Below are 21,652 nucleotides of genomic sequence, written 5' to 3'. Positions count from 1 at the left end.
GTTGTATGCTACTTTAATACTGAAAAAAGTTAAACATTTTTTCATTGTTATTCCCAAGTATTTATCTTTTGATTTTTTATTGACGGATTATCATGTTTGTTTAAGTCAGTACTAGTCTTCATAGTCCACCACTCAACCATTTAGATGCGCAATGTTCTGTCTTATCATTACTCAGTTAAGAAACCCTCGCTCGCCTTTGTATTACAATATAGGTCGGATGTGCACCCGTAAACTATTTTTTGAGATTTACAACAACTCCTTAATCGTAAAAACTATAGCTTCCTTTTTTCACACAATTTGACGAAAAACACAGATAACTAAGAGATGAAAGAAAGCTAGAAAGAAGTTGGATGAAGATTAATTTGGAATTTAAATAAGTTGTTTTCAACTAATCCAAACAGGCTGTGTGCTACTTTAATACTGAAAAAAGTTAAACATTTTTTCATTGTTATTCCCAAGTATTTATCTTTTGATTTTTATTGACGGATTATCATGTTTGTTTAAGTCAGTACTAGTCTTCATAGTCTACCACTCAACCATTTAGATGCGCAATGTTCTGTCTTATCATTACTCAGTTAAGAAACCCTCGCTCGCCTTTGTATTACAATATTGGTCGGATGTGCACCCGTAAACTATTTTTTGAGATTTACAACAACTCCTTAATCGTAAAAACTATAGCTTCCTTTTTTTCACACAATTTGACGAAAAACACAGATAACTAAGAGATGAAAGAAAGCTAGAAAGAAGTTGGATGAAGATTAATTTGGAATTTAAATAAGTTGTTTTCAGCTAATCCAAACATGTTGTATGCTACTTTAATACTGAAAAAAGTTAAACATTTTTTCATTGTTATTCCCAAGTATTTATCTTTTGATTTTTTATTGACGGATTATCATGTTTGTTTAAGTCAGTACTAGTCTTCATAGTCCACCACTCAACCATTTAGATGCGCAATGTTCTGTCTTATCATTACTCAGTTAAGAAACCCTCGCTCGCCTTTGTATTACAATATAGGTCGGATGTGCACCCGTAAACTATTTTTTGAGATTTACAACAACTCCTTAATCGTAAAAACTATAGCTTCCTTTTTTCACACAATTTGACGAAAAACACAGATAACTAAGAGATGAAAGAAAGCTAGAAAGAAGTTGGATGAAGATTAATTTGGAATTTAAATAAGTTGTTTTCAGCTAATCCAAACAGGTTGTATGCTACTTTAATACTGAAAAAAGTTAAACATTTTTTCATTGTTATTCCCAAGTATTTATCTTTTGATTTTTTATTGACGGATTATCATATTTGTTTAAGTCAGTACTAGTCTTCATAGTCCACCACTCAACCATTTAGATGCGCAATGTTCTGTCTTATCATTACTCAGTTAAGAAACCCTCGCTCGCCTTTGTATTACAATATAGGTCGGATGTGCACCCGTAAACTATTTTTTGAGATTTACAACAACTCCTTAATCGTAAAAACTATAGCTTCCTTTTTTCACACAATTTGACGAAAAACACAGATAACTAAGAGATGAAAGAAAGCTAGAAAGAAGTTGGATGAAGATTAATTTGGAATTTAAATAAGTTGTTTTCAGCTAATCCAAACATGTTGTATGCTACTTTAATACTGAAAAAAGTTAAACATTTTTTCATTGTTATTCCCAAGTATTTATCTTTTGATTTTTTATTGACGGATTATCATGTTTGTTTAAGTCAGTACTAGTCTTCATAGTCCACCACTCAACCATTTAGATGCGCAATGTTCTGTCTTATCATTACTCAGTTAAGAAACCCTCGCTCGCCTTTGTATTACAATATAGGTCGGATGTGCACCTGTAAACTATTTTTTGAGATTTACAACAACTCCTTAATCGTAAAAACTATAGCTTCCTTTTTTTCCCACAATTTGACGAAAAACACAGATAACTAAGAGATGAAAGAAAGCTAGAAAGAAGTTGGATGAAGATTAATTTGGAATTTAAATAAGTTGTTTTCAGCTAATCCAAACATGTTGTATGCTACTTTAATACTGAAAAAAGTTAAACATTTTTTCATTGTTATTCCCAAGTATTTATCTTTTGATTTTTTATTGACGGATTATCATGTTTGTTTAAGTCAGTACTAGTCTTCATAGTCCACCACTCAACCATTTAGATGCGCAATGTTCTGTCTTATCATTACTCAGTTAAGAAACCCTCGCTCGCCTTTGTATTACAATATAGGTCGGATGTGCACCCGTAAACTATTTTTTGAGATTTACAACAACTCCTTAATCGTAAATACTATAGCTTCCTTTTTTTCACACAATTTGACGAAAAACACAGATAACTAAGAGATGAAAGAAAGCTAGAAAGAAGCTGGATGAAGATTAATTTGGAATTTAAATAAGTTGTTTTCAGCTAATCCAAACAGGTTGTATGCTACTTTAATACTGAAAAAATATAAACATTTTTTCATTGTTATTCCCAAGTATTTATCTTTTGATTTTTTATTGACGGATTATCATGTTTGTTTAAGTCAGTACTAGTCTTCATAGTCCACCACTCAACCATTTAGATGCGCAATGTTCTGTCTTATCATTACTCAGTTAAGAAACCCTCGCTCGCCTTTGTATTACAATATAGGTCGGATGTGCACCCGTAAACTATTTTTTGAGATTTACAACAACTCCTTAATCGTAAAAACTATAGCTTCTTTTTTTCACACAATTTGACGAAAAACACCGATAACTAAGAGATGAAAGAAAGCTAGAAAGAAGTTGGATGAAGATTAATTTGGAATTTAAATAAGTTGTTTTCAGCTAATCCAAACAGGCTGTGTGCTACTTTAATACTCAAAAAAGTTAAACATTTTTTCATTGTTATTCCCAAGTATTTATCTTTTGATTTTTATTGACGGATTATCATGTTTGTTTAAGTCAGTACTAGTCTTCATAGTCCACCACTCAACCATTTAGATGCGCAATGTTCTGTCTTATCATTACTCAGTTAAGAAACCCTCGCTCGCCTTTGTATTACAATATAGGTCGGATGTGCACCTGTAAACTATTTTTTGAGATTTACAACAACTCCTTAATCGTAAAAACTATAGCTTCCTTATTTTCCCACAATTTGACGAAAAACACCGATAACTAAGAGATGAAAGAAAGCTAGAAAGAAGTTGGATGAAGATTAATTTGGAATTTAAATAAGTTGTTTTCAACTAATCCAATCAGGCTGTGTGCTACTTTAATACTGAAAAAAGTTAAACATTTTTTCATTGTTATTCCCAAGTATTTATCTTTTGATTTTTATTGACGGATTATCATGTTTGTTTAAGTCAGTACTAGTCTTCATAGTCTACCACTCAACCATTTAGATGCGCAATGTTCTGTCTTATCATTACTCAGTTAAGAAACCCTCGCTCGCCTTTGTATTACAATATTGGTCGGATGTGCACCCGTAAACTAATTTTTGAAATTTACAACAACTCCTTAATCGTAAAAACTATTGCTTCCTTTTTTTCACACAATTTGACGAAAAACACAGATAACTAAGAGATGAAAGAAAGCTAGAAAGAAGCTGGATGAAGATTAATTTGGAATTTAAATAAGTTGTTTTCAGCTAATCCAAACAGGCTGTATGCTACTTTAATACTGAAAAAAGTTAAACATTTTTTCATTGTTATTCCCAAGTATTTATCTTTTGATTTTTTATTGACGGATTATCATGTTTGTTTAAGTCAGTACTAGTCTTCATAGTCCACCACTCAACCATTTAGATGCGCAATGTTCTGTCTTATCATTACTCAGTTAAGAAACCCTCGCTCGCCTTTGTATTACAATATAGGTCGGATGTGCACCCGTAAACTATTTTTTGAGATTTACAACAACTCCTTAATCGTAAAAACTATAGCTTCCTTTTTTCACACAATTTGACGAAAAACACAGATAACTAAGAGATGAAAGAAAGCTAGAAAGAAGTTGGATGAAGATTAATTTGGAATTTAAATAAGTTGTTTTCAGCTAATCCAAACAGGTTGTATGCTACTTTAATACTGAAAAAAGTTAAACATTTTTTCATTGTTATTCCCAAGTATTAATCTTTTGATTTTTTATTGACGGATTATCATATTTGTTTAAGTCAGTACTAGTCTTCATAGTCCACCACTCAACCATTTAGATGCGCAATGTTCTGTCTTATCATTACTCAGTTAAGAAACACTCGCTCGCCTTTGTATTACAATATAGGTCGGATGTGCACCCGTAAACTATTTTTTGAGATTTACAACAACTCCTTAATCGTAAAAACTATAGCTTCCTTTTTTTCACACAATTTGACGAAAAACACAGATAACTAAGAGATGAAAGAAAGCTAGAAAGAAGCTGGATGAAGATTAATTTGGAATTTAAATAAGTTGTTTTCAGCTAATCCAAACAGGCTGTATGCTACTTTAATACTGAAAAAAGTTAAACATTTTTTCATTGTTATTCCCAAGTATTTATCTTTTGATTTTTTATTGACGGATTATCATGTTTGTTTAAGTCAGTACTAGTCTTCATAGTCCACCACTCAACCATTTAGATGCGCAATGTTCTGTCTTATCATTACTCAGTTAAGAAACCCTCGCTCGCCTTTGTATTACAATATAGGTCGGATGTGCACCCGTAAACTATTTTTTGAGATTTACAACAACTCCTTAATCGTAAAAACTATAGCTTCCTTTTTTCACACAGTTTGACGAAAAACACAGATAACTAAGAGATGAAAGAAAGCTAGAAAGAAGTTGGATGAAGATTAATTTGGAATTTAAATAAGTTGTTTTCAGCTAATCCAAAGAGGTTGTATGCTACTTTAATACTGAAAAAAGTTAAACATTTTTTCATTGTTATTCCCAAGTATTTATCTTTTGATTTTTTATTGACGGATTATCATGTTTGTTTAAGTCAGTACTAGTCTTGATAGTCCACCACTCTACCATTTAGATGCGCAATGTTCTGTCTTATCATTACTCAGTTAAGAAACCCTCGCTCGCGTTTGTATTACAATATAGGTCGGATGTGCACCTGTAAACTAATTTTTGAGATTTACAACAACTCCTTAATCGTAAAAACTATTGCTTCCTTTTTTTCACACAATTTGACGAAAAACACAGATAACTAAGAGATGAAAGAAAGCTAGAAATACTTGCGAAATATTCATCATAATTTAATAGTAAAGACAGTTAAATTGTATTTAACAATCATAAAATAACACAAATTTTTATGTTATAATAAAAAAAATAAATTATAAAAATTAAATTTGATCTCAATCCAAAATTTCTATCAAGACCCAAGGCTTTTTGATTTTGCAAAAAAAAAATATTAAAAGATTTGAATTAAGAGAAATTGTTATTTTACGGTATTTTAAATATAGGAGGCTCTTTTTTGAGTGTCTTTGCTAAAGATCAGAGATAAAATAATAGAATAGATATAAACATATAAAAAATAATAAACGATAAATAGAAAATTGGGAAGTAGCCAAAAAGGAAAATGACTGGGACAAAGGAAATAAAAAGCACAACAAAAAAGGAAAGTTAGACAAGGTACAAGATAAATTCGAACTTGAATTTTGCATTCGAGAAACGCTTTCACAATGGTCTACCATCCATGGCACCTTTGTCTAGTTTGCGTTTGGGGGTGGCAAGATCAAATATTTAACCTAGTTTAAGAAAATTTCTATATAAATATATGATAATTTTACCAATCTAGCGAGTGCCATACCACCCCACCCTAAAGGGTGGATCCGCCCCTGGTTGATGGTAAGCTAATCAATATTAATGACCGCGCAAGAGTTTATGATGAGAGCTTGGAACAAAAGATGTCTACTTTTAAATCGCTCGCTAGGACATTTATTGGGTATCCATCAAAGCAAGAAATGATGAAGAAAAATGTGATGGAAGCATTAGCTGATGCACAAAGCGACCAGCCCATGTATTTCAGTAAAGCTAGAGTGCTGAAATCTGAGATAGATTTTCTAAATCGCAACTGTCCGAGTAAAGAAATTAAAATGACGCAGCAAATAGTTACAACTTGTCAAAAGTTTTTAGAAAGTGCCACTTCTTATGACCCTGAATTCACTCCATGGATGCGCCTCGCGCCTACCAAAGGCGCGGAGTCACCCACTTCTAACAAGTGGGAAGATGTTCTTGAAATGTTTCTCGACCTTAGTAATTGCTTGAGTGAAGAGACAAAAATAACTTCGGAGTAAGAAGCTTGAGGTCATGAAAGAGGGACTTCATCAGATTAGGGATGTTTCGATAGACAAAAACATTGGATATAAGGAAACTCGCCACCAAGAAAGTTTAGTGCACAAGAAATTAACTAAAACATTTGGCCACTCGTCACGATGTGTGTTCACACTTCCTCTTTATTATCTTTATGGCAGCATATGGGATATTGAAGTTGAAGTTTGTGGAGGGCTTTATGCAATTGGTCGCGGGGACAAGTTCCGTCTATGCACGGGAAAGATCTTAACATCCAATGAGCAGAATATACTGCAGAGTGGGGTAAAGCAGCTAAGCAGAGTTCTGGGGCGTTTCAAGTTTGTATGGGAAACGGCAGGAATGAAAGGCGACCTAGAAGTACAAGGCCATTTGTGGTGCATTGGTGCGGAGAATAAGTCATTTACCTATAGAAACAATCTGTTCTTGTTGCATTCTATTAGTTGCTAATGCAAGACTTTTCTCTGACAATGAGAACTAGAAAGGTTCCACCAGAGGATGATGTATTCAGCAATGAATGTGTATCGTAGGTTAGCATGTAATCAACTATTTGCTGTCATATCATTTTCAGTTTGTTATGATGGGGGAACTTTATGTCTGAGCTACAAGACAATCATCACTTCATTAGTTTGTTACAGCTGTGTGTGTCCTCACCATATGGGAGAGAATAGAAAGACAAGAATTTATAATTTCGAAGTCAACAATTGCGCACAATAAAGAATCAAAGAAGTGAACATTTTCTTAACAGTTCCATAGTCTCTTGAAGATAAGTACAAACGTCTCCGTACCGATCTGTAAGAATCTACTAAACCTGCTTGTGACTCATAATACCTATGAACCTAGAGCTCTGATACTAACTTGTCACGTCCCCAAATTCCCTCCGCAGGATGTCATGATGGCACCTAGTCTCTAAGACTAGGTAAGCCTATCAATGCGGAATAACTGAATATAAACTGAAATTTAATCCTTAATAACTGAATAAATAAGAACTGTAAATTTAACAATTACAACACCCAAAATACAGTAGAAATAAGTCACAAGCTTCTAATAACTTATCCTCAATGTCTCTATATATTAGAGTCTAAAGAAAATAAGAAAGACAACATAATAAGATAGAAGGGGACTCCGGAGTCTGCGGACGCTGGCAGATATCACCACGGGAGCCTTCACATTTAATTTTAAAGAAAATATTTTTCTCAAAATAGCATCTCGCATTTTAGCCACCCTTATCACACCGCATGACTTTTAGTAGTTCCCCTACTAGCCACGCGTATCAAGCCATCCTTATCTCACCGCATGCGTTTCAACACCCAGACCTTATACCATCGTATGCGTATCAATATCACAATATATCACAATTTGCACCTCAAGTGTCCAAATAATTCAACTTGCCAAAATAAATCAACAACAATAATATTTTCCACAATAAGGAACTCACAACTCAATCACAATGAGTACAAAATCTCACAAAATATTTAGGAATGAATAACTCAGCAAAAATAATATTTCACAAATTAAACACCTTGCCTTAATATCAAAATTTTAAATGTAAAATACTTCATTTTAATAATATCTAAATGAAGAAATCCAACCTTCAAATAATGCACGGAACAAAAGAAACAGAGTTTCAACTAAACAGGTAAAATAACTTAGTAGGAACAGGTCAGGCAAATTTAAAATATAAAAATATATTAATGATGATGAATATAACATAATAAAATAATTTAGTTAATATGCAACAATGATCCACACAATTTAAAGACATAATCTTTCACATTTAACCCGTGCACACACTCGTCACCTCGTGTACACGACTTTCAACACATCAAAATTTTTATATCAATATCAGTCCTAAGGGTAATTTCCCACACACAAGGTTGGACAAGTTACTTACCTCGAACCGGGTAATTCTTTACTCCGCTATGCCTTTGCCTCGTGAATTGGCCTCCGAAAGCCTCGTGTCTAGTCACAATTAATTCAATTCAATCAATACAAATTATTGGAATTTATTCCATATGAAAATATAAATTTTCCAACAAAATCCGAAATTTAACTCAAACATTGCCCGTGGGGGTCACGTGTCGGAACCTGATAAAAGTTACAAAATACGAATGCCCATTCAACCACGAGTCCAACCATACCAAAATTACTAAATTTCGACCTCAACTCGACCCTCAAATCTTCAATCTAAACTAAGAGGGTTTTCATAATTTTTCAACTCAAATCACCAATTAAATGTTAAAAACAACCATAGATTCGGGTAATTTGACCAATATTGAGTTAAGAACACTTACCCCGATATTTTCCTTGAAAAATCGCCTCACCTGATCTCTTAAAATCCAAAAATGAGTAAAAATTGCCAACCCCCGAATTATATGTTTTATCCAGGTATTTTCGCATTTGCGGACCAATTGTCGCTTCTGCGGAGTCGCATTTGCGACCACATTTTCGCTTCTGCGAAGCAGCACTGGACAGCTTCCTTCGCACCTGCGGACAATGGTCCGCTTCTGCGCAACCGCAGGTGCGACCTCGCCTCCCGCTTCTGCGCAACCTACGCTTATGCGGTTCGTTCCATCGCAGAAGCGACTTCGCTTCTGCGGAGCTCTTTCCGCTTCTGCGGCTCTAACTGGGTATCCCTTTGTCCGCTTATGAGAGCCACAGCTCTCTTGTGCGAGTCCGCACCTGCGGTCAGTTCCTCTACAGGTGCGATGACACCAAAAGCAGCAAATTTCAGAATTTGCCTAAGTCCAAAAATTGATCCGATTTCGATCCGGATTGCACTCGGGGTACTCGGGACCCCGTCCGTATATACCAACAAGTCCAGTAACATAACAGGACCTACTCGGAGTTTCAAATTACATCAAACAACATCGAAATTACGAATTGCACTTCGAATCGCACTTATGAGTTTTCAAGTTTCAAATTTACAAAACTCGTGCCGAAACGTATTAAATCAAGTCCCATTGACCCCAAATTTTGCACACAAGTCATAAATGACATAACGGACCTATTCAAATTTCCAGAATCGGATTTCGACCCTCTGATATAAAAAAAGTCAACTCTTCGGTCAAACTTCCAAACTTAAATTTTTATTTTAGCCATTTCAAGCCAAATTTAACTACGGACCTCCAAATAATTTTTCGGACATGCTCCTAAGTCCAAAATCACCATACGGAGCTATTGGAATCATTAAAATTCTATTCTGAGGTCATTTTCACATAAGTCAACATCTAGTCAACCTTTTCAACTTAAGCTTTCAACCTTGAGACTAAGTGTCTCAATTCATTCTGAAATCTCTCCGGACCCAAATCGCCTACCCCGGCAAGTCACATAACAGTTATAAAGTACAGAATGAGCAGTAAATAGGGGAACGGGGCTACAACTTTTAAAATGACTGGCCGGGTCGTTACAACCTCCCAAAGTACAAGGAATTGTAAAACTGCGCGGATCACCAAGTTTCTGTTGAAGCTTATTTTGAAGTATAGCACTACATTTTTCTGTAAGCTTAACCACTGAAACTTCTTCCAATTTTCTTTTACTTGACAAAATATCTTTAAAAAATTTAGCATATGCCGACATTTGCTTCAAAGCATTTGTAAAAGGTATGTTAATGTAAAGCTGTTTTAAAATTTCTAGAAAGTTTGAGAACTATTTGTCAATCTTTTCTCTTTTTAGCATTTGGGGAAAGGGGAGGGGTACTGAGTGAGGATTCGTCATCAATTCATTTTCTTGTACCTTTTTTTCCTTTATTTTTTTGTTCTTTTAGAAGTTCGTAGTCTCTTTTATTCTCACCTTCATTTACCTGTTCCATTTCTTGTGGCTTTCCTTGTCTATCTGCATATGGATTATCAAGAGTTTTACCAGACCGCAGAGAGATGGCTTGGAGATGTTCCTTTGAATTTTTCTCAGTGTTACTTGGTAGAGCACCTTTTATTTGTCCAGACATGAGGGTTGCTAATTGGCTCATCTGAATTTTCAAATTCTTGATTGCTAAATTTTGACTTTCAACTTTCTCGTCTGTAGCTTTAATGAATTTGTACATCATGTCTTCAAGGCTTTGTTGATGAGCTCTTTGGGGCTGTTGTTGATATTGCTGAAAATCTTGTTGCCCTCTATTTTGATTTTGAAAACCAGGTGGTCCCTGTGCCTGCTGCTTTTGATTGAAAAATCTTTGAGGATTTTCAGCACTATTTAGGTTACTCCATTGGAATCCCGGATGTTTTTGTGCCATAGGACTACCGAATGGATAACTGGTTCTATAACCAATAGCATTTATGTGTTCTTCATTTTGTGTTGAAGCTTGGCACTCATGATTGGGATGATTACCTCCACAAACGTCACAGTTCTCATGTTGAGATGATGATTGGGTAATTTACCTGAAAAGCCTCAACATTTTGTGTCAGAGTTGCAATTTGTTGTGCTAATGAATTCCAAGCCTCAACTTGATTGACTCTTGCTGCTTTCTTAACAATCATTTTGTCTGAGGGCCATTGAACAATATTTTCTGAATTTTATTAAGCAATTGCATGGCTTCTGTAGTGGTTTTGCTCATTATGGATCCTCCTGATGCTGCGTCAATTACATTTCTAGCAAAGGGTTTAAGACCATGATAAAAAATATATAAGATATCAGTATCTTGGATACCATGGTGTGGAAATTTTTTTAACATTGCTTTTAATCATTCTCATGCTTGGTATACAGGTTCGGAATCTGTCTGCATAAAATTATTGATTTCTTGCTTCATTTTAAATATTTTTGCAGGTGAAAAATATTTATTAAGAAATTTCTGAGTCATTTGGTCCCATGTAGTGATTGACCTCTTGGCAGACTTCGCAACCATATTTTTGCTTCACCTTTTAATGAAAAGGGAAAAAGCTCAACCTGATAGCGTCAGTTGTGACTCCATTATACCTGCGAGTTTCAACTAATTCAAGAAAATTAATTAGATGGGTGTGAGGATATTCACTCGCATCACCAGTAAACTGACATGACTGTTGAATGGTTTGAATCAAGCCTGTGCGAATTTTAAAGTTGTTTGCTGCAATTGGTGATCTTCTCACACTTGATTCTCCTTCAAAATGATTCGGCCTTGCATAATCTCTGAGTATTCTGTCACATCGTGGAGCCACCTCATCGGACTATTTTTCCACTTGATGTAATTTTTTAATTTATGAAAAGAGCTAGCTGATCTTAAAAATAATAGTATGATATTGTAGAGTAAAATAAAAATTAAAAATATGGAATAAAAATTAAAAATATGAGAGTTTCTCCAAATTTCTTTAGCAACACTGATTCAATTTTGTGAGGAGCTAAATCATTTCCTTTTAAGTAGGTGGTAATATGCTCTTGTGGGTTTGAAGTCCCGTCATACTTTGGCACTTCAGGCATTTTGAACCGCTTCGGGATTAGTTCGGGTGCCGCACTCGGCTTGTACGGGAATTGAGTATACTTCTTCGAGTCCGGGCCTTTCAATACTGGTGGCGCGCCCGAGATTTGGTCCACGCGGGCGTTTACTTCACTCAGAAACCGTAAAATTTAATTCTTGAACGGGTCGTTCTCGTTGTTGAGACCGGATCCGCTCCCCCCAGCCCCTTCGGAGCCAACTTCACCCCAGGAGTGTTGTTGTCGACTCTCTGCGTTGTTTGGTTTTTAGCAACCCTGGGAGGAATTGGATCTCGTCTGTTTGCATTATTCGAAACCGCCGATAGCGCCTGCTTCAGCTCCGTCATAACTTTATCCTGCCATGTGAGATGACCTAGAATGATCGCATGTTGCTTTTGCAGGACCCTCACCGCATCCACGACATGCTTCTCGTCAGCATCATCGGGAGTTGTCTCCCGAATCTATCGAGGGTACTGCCTGTCATGCACCAGCGTGTCGTCATTCTCCTCATTGCGGGTGTCACTGATTGAATCCTCGAAATGAGGTTGAGCCCCTCGAATTTCAGGGTTGTGCGTGTTGTTAACAGTGTTATCTGCCATTTTTTATGATTTTTTCTAAGATAAAATAATCAAATCACGTTAGTAAAAAAGGCAAGGATCAATTTAATTGCACGACTGTCTAGGCCCCACAGTGGGCGCCAGACTGTTTACCCGTAAAATGGTACAGTTAAATTTATACATGATTTCTAGAAAAGTGAACTAATTTGATCCTGAAATAATGCAATAATTAAAGAAATGTACAATACTTAGCCTTAAAATGTAGATGAAACAGCAGAGATGACAGTTCCGGGAATAAAGTTTTCGGGCACAGCAATGATGAGATTAAAAAGCGGGAAAGTAAGATTGTATTAAGCATTGTATAGAATGTAGTGTAAGTTTAGCTAGAAAATTCGTGTCTTTTACAATGATAACTGGGCTCACTATTTATAGCTATGTCTAGGGAAGGATGTCCTAGGATCGTTCCCTCCTTTAATTTCAATTATGAGGGTCATTGATGAAGATGTAACGGTGAATATAAATGCCAAATTCTCTGTAACGGGCCGTCGCTCTTAATGCTGCAGAATATTTCTTATTAAATGCTACCGGAGCAGAGCATTTAATACACCTTTATGAACGTTATCCCTTCCGGTGACAAGCGGAATGGCTGTGTTCGGTCTTCGGCCATCCCCGTATTGGGTTCCATGTGTCTTTTCTTTAGATGACCACATGTCATATCATATTTCACCTTATACAATCACGGCCCAGAAGAATTCCATGAGGAGTCTTTGCCTTCTGAATGGTATGAGAAAGCTTTCTCAAAATTAACAAAATTGAGCCACTTGCTAAAGAATGTGGACTTAGTTGATGGTAAGCTAGTCAATGTTAATGATCGCGCGAGAGTTTATGATGAGAGCTTGAAACAAAAGATGACTACTTTTAAATCACTGGCTAGGACCTTTGTTGGGTGCGTCAATGCAAGAAAGGATGAAGAAGAATGTGATGGAAGCATTAGCTGATTCATAATACGACTAGCCTGTGTATTTCAGTAAAGCTAGCGAGAGGGAATCGATTACCATTGATTCCCTCACAAAAGTGTCAAACTTCTTGATTGTGTCTGCTCAACAAAAGAAGCTTGTCAGGCAATTAGTATGTGCACAGGTCACAAAGTACCCGATATGGACAGGGGTACTCGGGGAGATATTGATTGGACTGAAATCTGAGATAGATTTTCTAAATAGTAGGTGTCCGAGTAAAGAAATTAAAATGGCGCAGCAAATAGTTGCAACTTGTCAAAAGTTTTTAGAAAGTGCCACTTCTTATGACCTTGAATCCACTTCATGGATGCGCCTCGCACCTGCCAAAGGCGCGGAGTCACCCACTTCTCACAAGTGGGAAGATGTTCTTGAAATGTTTCTCGACCTTATTAATTGCTTGAGTGAAGAGACAAAATTAACTTCGGAGGTTAAGAAGCTTGAGGCCATGAAAGAAGGGCTTTATCAGATTAGGGATGTTCTGATAGACAAAAGCATTGGATATAAGGAAACTCGCCACCAGGAGAGTTTAGTGCACAAGAAGTTGAGTAAAACATTGGGTCACTCGTCACGATGTGTGTTCACACTTCTTCTTTATTATATTTATGGCAACATATGGGATATTGAAGTTGAAGTTTGTTGAGGACTTTATGCGCAATTGGTCGTGGGGACAAGTTCCGTCTATGCATGGGAAAGATCTTAACATCCAATGAGCAGAATATACTGCAGAGTGGGGTAAAGCAGCTAAGCAGAGTTCTGGGGCTTTTCAAGTTTGTATGGGAAACAGCAGGAATGAAAGGCGACCTAGAAGTACAAGGCCATTTGTGGTGCATTGGCGCGGAGAATAAGTCATTTACCTATAGAAACACTATGTTCTTGCTGCATTCTATTAGTTGCTAATGCCGGGCTTGTATCGTAGGTTAGTACGGCACCAGATATCGTAGGTGAATCTCTTTCGAGTGGGATTCACCTCTTCATTTCCCTCATCCAAAACTTTCAAGGCTTAAATTTTTTTGGCCATTCTCATTCCCTCTTCGGTCATTGAGTTTATAGTTTGATCTCCATATGCATAAACCTCTCTACCTGCACAAGATATTGGGTATGTTGTTGTATCTCTAGATGCATAAAAGTTACTCTCCAACTGTTTTTTATTTTCTAGATAATTTCTCAAACTTGTCATTTTTATCCAAATCGTGTACTAGTCTTCATAGTCAACCAAATAGTTGATGTGCAATGTGTCTTATTGACATCATAGTTTTTAGTGAAAGGCATTTTGTCTAAGTGGTATTTCACCATACCTATGAACAAGACATAGAGTTGGGTTCTGCCATAACTGTTTGGTCCAAAAAAAACATGAGATTCTCTCAAAGACGAGAATAATGGGAAGGAAAAGGCTAAAAGTAATTAGAATAAATTTCAACAGTAGACTAAGTTATTCCATCCTCAGTCCTCACGCCCAAATATAGAAAGGCAAACAACGTAGAGTTACTTATGTCATGCAAAATCTAAATTAACAAATTGGAGTTCCACAAAACTCTCATTTATTTAACAAGTACAATAAAATTACAAATATTGGCATAAAATTGTAAGGGGAACTCAACGATTTAACAACTACATAATATTCATGCCTTGAGTGAAACACTTTTGTTGATGACTTGGGTAGGGGCCGCGCGAACGCAGGCCCCCGCTGCCACAAATTATGACGTAGGCTCGACCACTTGGGCCGACCTTAGGCGGGCACCCCTCCAAAGTGCAATGGAGGTCACCAACCTAGGCCATAGGTCTTATTGATCACCCATTGACCCCGTCCAGGTAAGTATGTTCCCTTGATGCTCCTCCCTATGCTTTTATATCCCTCCAGCTCTTGATTTTCTGTTGTGTTAGCCGATATGGGACATCTTGTGCCTAAGCTATCTTCTCTTTGAATAGGATAAGCAGTGTTTAGATCCTAGTGATACAAACTCAGTTCTTTTAAGTCCTCTATTGCCAGTATACTAACCAGTTTGGTGTAGCTAATCTATCTTTCATACCAGATGTCAAAACTTATGGAATTATAGCATTTGGTGCAATCCCCTAACCACATTGCAAGGATCCTATGTTTTCCAAAACACAGTACTAATTTTTTATGGAATTCGCTCTGCTCAATGCTAAGATCCTACGTCCTTTTTCTTGGATGGAATAGATGCTTAAATATAGGAGTTGCATTGATATGTGGTTATGGCATATGGAAAGAGGGCTGTGAGACTGGCATTGTACAGTTCTGAGACTGCAATTTCATCAACAATGTTTTTTCATTTTTATTCCTAAGTATTTATCTTTTGATTTTTTATTGACGGATTATCATGTTTGTTTAAGTCAGTACTAGTCTTCATAGTCCACCACTCAACCATTTAGATGCGCAATGTTCTGTCTTATCATTCGTGTACAAGATTGAAACTAAAATTGATGGGACACTCAGTTAAGAAACCCCTTGGAAAACTGCAATATTCTTTAGTGAACGGCAAAAAGAACAGTTAGCTCTCTACTCATCGCAAGGCTGTGTGGGATGTAGAGATGATTCGCTCGCCTTTGTCTTACAATATAGGTCGGATGTGCACCCGTAAACTATTTTTATATCCACATACAGTTGAGATTTACAACTCCTTAATCGTAAAAACTATAGCTTCCTTTCTTTCACACAATTAAACACAGATAACTAAGAAATGAAAGAAAGCCAGAAAGAAGCTAGATGAAGATTAATTTGGAATTTAAATAAGTTGTTTTCAGCTAATTCAAACAGGCTGTGTGCTACTTTAATACTGAAAAAAGTTAAACATACGCACGCAAGACTGAAACTAGAATTGTAGGGGGTTCTCAAAGAAGAAAACCCCTCCAAAAATAGGCGTATGCCACTGAATGCAGCGCACACACGGTATTCTTTAGTAAAAGGCGAAAGAATAGTTCGCTTTGTGCTCACTGCATGGCTGCGTGAGTTTTACAATAGCCAGTGCCTCCCTTTTTATGTTGTAACAAAGTCTGGTTTTACTCTTTAGGTTCGATGTGGTACGTGCATCACTCTTTTTCCCCTCAAAATATATTTCACTCTCCTTTTTTTCTTTTGTTCTTCTCCTTCTTCAGCAGTCTTGCAATTACCTACTGTATGGTTGAAAACTTATGCTATTCGGCATGATTTGTAATCTTATATTTGATTTCTCGTCAGTTTCCCGGTGATTGGAAGAGATATATGCTCACAAGCTGATCGACGAAATGCTGCACAGAAAGATTTGGACTATATATCTTGAATTTCGGATCCAGGTTGGTTTTTAATTGTATAATGGAGGACCCAATCGGCATAAGCAGAAAACATAGCAGTCTCGGTCGATTAAATTGCATTGTTTATTTTTACTTTAAGTTGGCCTTACAATGGCATTGAGTAGTATGAAAGATATTGATAGCCAACAAAAGTGGAGGGATGCGGTTTTGTCACTGCCCAGAAGAAGTCAATGAGGAGTCTCTGCATTCTGAATGGTATGAAAAAGCTTTCTCAAAATTAACAAAAATGAGCCACTTACTAAAGCATGTGGACTTAGTTGATGGTAAGCTAGTCAAAATTAATGACCGCGCGAGAGTTTATGACGAGAGCTTGGAACAAAAGATGTCTCCTTTTAAATCACTGGCTATGACATTTATTGGGTGTCCGTCAATGCAAGAAATGATGAAGAAAAGAAGCTTCAACAAAAGAAGCTTGTCAGGCAATCGATATGTACACAGGTCACAAAGTACCCGATATGGACAGGGGCACTCGAGGAGATATTGAATGGGCTGAAATCTGAGATAGATTTTCTAAATCGCAAATGTCCGAGTAAAGAAATTAAAATGTCGCAGCAAATAGTTACAACTTGTCAAAAGTTTTTAGAAAGTGCCACTTCTTATGACCCTGAATCCACTTCATGGATATGCCTCGCACCTGCCAAAGGTGCGGAGTCACCCACTTCTAACAAGTGGGAAGATGTTCTTGAAATGTTTCTCGACCTTAGTAATTGCTTGAGTGAATAGACAAAAATAACTTCGAAGTAAGAAGCTTGAGGTTATGAAAGAGGGACTTTATTAGATTAGGGATGTTTCGATAGACAAAAACATTGGATATAAGGAAACTCGCCACCAAGAAAGTTTAGTGCACAAGAAATTAACTAAAACATTGGGCCACTCGTCGCGATGTGTGTTCATACTTCTTCTTTATTATCTTTATGGCAGCATATGGGATATTGAAGTTGAAGTTTGTGGAGGGCTTTATGCAATTGGTCGCGGGGACAAGTTCCGTCTATGCACGGGAAAGATCTTAACATCCAATGAGCAGAATATACTGCAGAGTGAGGTAAAGCAGCTAAGCAGAGTTCTGGGGCTTTTCAAGTTTGTATGGGAAACGGCAGGAATGAAAGGCGACCTAGAAGTACAAGGCCATTTGTGGTGCATTGGTGCGGAGAATAAGTCATTTACCTATAGAAACAATCTGTTCTTGTTGCATTCTATTAGTTGCTAATGCAAGACTTTTCTCTGACAATGAGAACTAGAAAGGTTCCACCAGAGGATGATGTATTCAGCAATGAATGTGTATCGTAGGTTAGCATGTAATCAACTATTTGCTGTCATATCATTTTCAGTTTGTTATGATGGGGGAACTTTATGTCTGAGCTACAAGACAATCATCACTTCATTAGTTTGTTACAAATGGTCTAGTCAGATGCTAAATTTCATAGACTGATTTTGCTATTTAAAGTGTAACCAATTGTAGTGGACTTGCCTTAAATTTATGATGTTATAGGACAATTATATGTTAGCCTTTTTGTCTTCAACTTGCATAGGTTGGATCAATCCTATCTTGAAAAAGGTCAATATGAGAAAATGACAGAGAGAAAGGACTTGCCGCCATATTACACCAAGTTTTAGTAACTTAGTGATGCTGCTCAATGCTGAGCTCCTTCAACTTAGCTGGTGATCTTTCACTTGCTACTCGTCTACCCCATTTATATATTTGAGGTTTGGAAAAATATGTTGAATCTCAGGTTGCTCTACAAGCTTGAAAAGATGATGCGATTGGGTACGTTAATGATGTACAGTAAATAAATGGTAGGATGTGATCGCGATGGATGTTATAGTGTCTTATCTGATGTAAATAGTGGGTGCTAAAGTTATCTTGGTTCAAAATTTCAAATCAATGCTGGTTTTCATCGTTCAACAGTCAACTAAACCATTTATTTGACGCGATATCCCCTATTGATATTAAAATTCTTAAAGAACGGCATTCTACTATGTGGAATCTCAACCTAACTATAAAACAGAACTAGGCAAAGCATCAACCGATATTATCCTGAAATATGCAATTTTTGAAAGCAACGAAACTGCACTCCACCATCTGAATACATAATACTTGGCCACTTATTATTACCTCTTTCTGACTTAAACTATTAATAACAAGTCTCCAAAACAAGTCGACTTCCACCATGATAAATAAAATAATGCATAAAAAGCACATGATCATTCAATAAAACAAATAAGAAAGTCAGGGAGAACTACAGTAAAACAAAAGAAATATGTAAAGTTGGGAGAACTACATCTGAAAAAATATTGAGGAAGTTCCAACACCATAATTATTTAGTCAAATGACAGGCTTATTTGTATTCATCAAACATGTATTGCTAAATCAGCGTACAATTTGAGGCTTTTGGTAAATCCTTCTTTGATTTTTATAGTTTAGTTTCAATATAAAATTTCTACATTAAAATATTAGAGTATGGATTTACTTGAATTAAAAAAAGTTAAAGTTGTAAGATCATATATTTTTTATGTTTTGTAAAAGAATTACCGTTATGTTTATAAATCGCAAGAATTCCAACACGATGTTCACATGCATTAAGAGTAGGCCAGTCCAAAGTACATTTGTTGTAGTGGGTATGTGCATTGTAGAATGGCTTAGGAGAAAAAGAAACAAATACGCTTATTTATGCTAAATTTCATAGACTGATTTTGCTATTTAAAGTGTAACCAATTGTAGTGGACTGATAATTACCATAACAAAAAGGATCAATCTTAACCATAGGTCAGTGACTGATACTTTGTCATGGAAAAGACTCTAAAAGAGGATGATACATTTGTTCTCAGTAGGATATTCAGTTTCTAGAAGAAAAGGTTTCAGTTTAACAAGTGAAGTTCGTCAACATAGAAAGAGCCACAGATACTTCCACTTTGTTCTTCTACTTAAATATATCCCTATAAAACATCAAATTTGCAGGTTAAACTAGAATTGTAGGGGGTACTCTAAAGAAGAGAACCCCTCCAAAAATTGGCGTATGCCACTGAGTGCAGCGCGCACACGGTATTCTTTAGTAAAAGGCGAAAGAATAGTTCGCTTTGTGCTCACTGCGTGGCTGCGTGAGTTCTTCACTTGCCAGTGGTTCCCTTTTTATATTGGAACAAAGTCTGGATTTACTCTTTCTTTTCGATGTGGTACGCACATCACTCTTTTTTCCCTTAAGGCTTCAAAGTATGTTTCTCTCTGCTTTTCTTCTTCTTGTTCTTCTCCTTCTTCACCAGTCCTGCAATTACTATATGGTTGGAATTTACAAGTTTTTCAAAATAAAAACAACTTTTGCGGTTCTGCATGATTTGTAATCTAACTAAAGTGTATTTGATAACTATTTAAGTTGTAACCAATTGTAGTGGACTTGCCTAAAGTGTATGATGTTATAGGATAATTATTTGTTAGATATTCCTCCTTTTTGTCTTCAACTTGCACAGGTTGGATCAATCCTATCTTGAAAAAGGTCAATATGAGAAAATGACAGAGAGAAAGGACTTGCCGCCATATTACACCAAGTTTTAGTAACTCATGCTGCTCAATGTTGAGCTCCTTGAACTTAGCTGGTGATATTTTACTTGCTTCTTGTGATGAGGACTCACTTATCTACCCATTTTTATATTTGAGGTTTGGAAAAATATGATGAATCTCAGGCTGCTCCACAAGCTTGAAAAGATGATGTGATGGGGTTTGCTAATGATGTTTACAGTGAATAAAGGTTCAACACTATAGTATAATTTGGACCAAGTTAATTGCCTTCAAAAGCGGATACAAAATTTACGGTTCAATCTTTAAGGTTTTCAGTATTGAACCATTATGTTTTTAAAATTATGGACTCATATCTACTATTTGTTGCAATTTTAGTGAATTTTTAAACATAAATTTATGCTCCCCATCGAAAGTACTAGGTTCAGAATAACCCGATGCTCAAACACTGCATCCGCCCCCCTGATTGCCTCTACCAGGTTGGAAGATCCTGGCCACAATCAATGGTAGGATGTCCCCTTTTGATATCAAAATTCTTGAAGAACGGCATTTTGCTATGTGGAATCTCAGCCTAAGCATAAAACAGAACGGCTTTTATATTTGTCAATTTTGGTCAGAAAATATGAGATTCTCACAAGGAGAACCCAATGGTTAATTTCCTAGACTAGGCAAAGCATCTATCAATGTTATCCTGAAATATGCAAATTTTGAAAGCAGTGGCACTGCACTCCACCATCTGATTACTTGGCCACTTATTATTACCTCTTTCTGAGTTATATTATTAATGACAAGTCTCCAAAAATGGTTTTATTTTAAGATTGAAGCTAGTTAAATTCTAATAATTCAAGAAATAAGGTCTGACTTCCTTTGTAAAAAGTCACAATTTAGACAAGACAAAGAAGAAAATTGATCCTATATAACCACGAAAGAGAGCAGATTGATTTACTATAATTCCTAAGTAGAATTGTGTGAGATTAGACGTCACATACAATAACGTCATACTCTCTTATTCATGGAAAAGAGTAGTCTTACTTTTAAAATGTTACAAAAATCAACACTATGTCCTTTTAACAGTAGTAAATAATTTATATTTTCAATTTTTTTTATCTTGCTGAAGCTGGAATTGAGAGTAAAATAATGAATGTTACCCTCTCTTTCGAATGGAATTCACCTCTTCCTTTCCCTCAGCCAAACCTTTTAAGGCTTGAAATGTTTTGGCCATCCTCATTCCTTCTTCGATCACTGGTTCAGTTTAACTCACAAGCAGTGCCAAATGTGGAAAAAAATGATCCCTTTGTTTTCCGATGGACTCTGGGCCATTCAAAATAATAAAAGCAATAGCTTGAGCCATAAAAGTTTAGTTGAAGAATTGGATAGGGGCCGCGCGAACGCAGGCCCCCACTGCCACAAATTATGACGTAGGCTCAACCACTTGAGCCGACCTTAGGCGGACACCCCTCCAAAGTGCAATGGAAGTCACCAACCTAAGCCATGAGTCTTATTGATCGCCCATTGACCCCGTCCAAGTAAGTATGTTTCAATGTAACTCCTTGCTATGGTTTTATACACCTCCTGATCCTCAGTTTTCTTTGTGTCAGCCGATGAGGGACATTTTGCGTTTATTTTCCCCTATTTGGTCAGAAA

At 36.2% G+C, this 21,652-nt stretch overlaps 2 long non-coding RNA genes and 4 other non-coding genes across 6 annotated transcripts; 1 reads left to right on the top strand and 5 right to left on the bottom strand.

Annotated features, from left to right (window-relative positions):
• Positions 1-14,847: 14,847 nt before the first annotated feature.
• On the bottom strand, positions 14,848-15,008 carry LOC142179026 (U1 spliceosomal RNA). The gene has a single exon (XR_012707178.1). It is a non-coding gene; the product is annotated as a U1 spliceosomal RNA (small nuclear RNA).
• Positions 15,009-16,008: 1,000 nt separating this feature from the next.
• LOC142179025 (uncharacterized) lies at positions 16,009-18,002 on the top strand. Its single transcript, XR_012707177.1, has 2 exons — positions 16,009-16,230; positions 16,388-18,002. It is a non-coding gene; the product is annotated as an uncharacterized LOC142179025 (long non-coding RNA).
• On the bottom strand, positions 16,037-16,153 carry LOC142179027 (U5 spliceosomal RNA). Its single transcript, XR_012707179.1, has one exon. It is a non-coding gene; the product is annotated as a U5 spliceosomal RNA (small nuclear RNA).
• A 1,469-nt stretch (positions 18,003-19,471) lies between the features above and the next one.
• On the bottom strand, positions 19,472-21,521 carry LOC142179024 (uncharacterized). Its single transcript, XR_012707176.1, has 2 exons — positions 21,157-21,521; positions 19,472-19,760 (listed from the first exon to the last, which is right to left on the bottom strand). It is a non-coding gene; the product is annotated as an uncharacterized LOC142179024 (long non-coding RNA).
• Positions 19,477-19,594, bottom strand: LOC142179031 (U5 spliceosomal RNA). The gene has a single exon (XR_012707183.1). It is a non-coding gene; the product is annotated as a U5 spliceosomal RNA (small nuclear RNA).
• Positions 21,382-21,542, bottom strand: LOC142179029 (U1 spliceosomal RNA). The gene has a single exon (XR_012707181.1). It is a non-coding gene; the product is annotated as a U1 spliceosomal RNA (small nuclear RNA).
• Positions 21,543-21,652: the final 110 nt, after the last annotated feature.

The sequence above is a fragment of the Nicotiana tabacum genome, unplaced genomic scaffold (assembly GCF_000715075.1).
Source record: "Nicotiana tabacum cultivar K326 unplaced genomic scaffold, ASM71507v2 Un00175, whole genome shotgun sequence".
In the NCBI taxonomy this organism is placed as follows: domain Eukaryota; kingdom Viridiplantae; phylum Streptophyta; class Magnoliopsida; order Solanales; family Solanaceae; genus Nicotiana; species Nicotiana tabacum.
The sequence above is the reverse complement of the archived record's forward strand: the minus strand, read 5'-3'. Positions and strand labels throughout refer to the sequence as shown.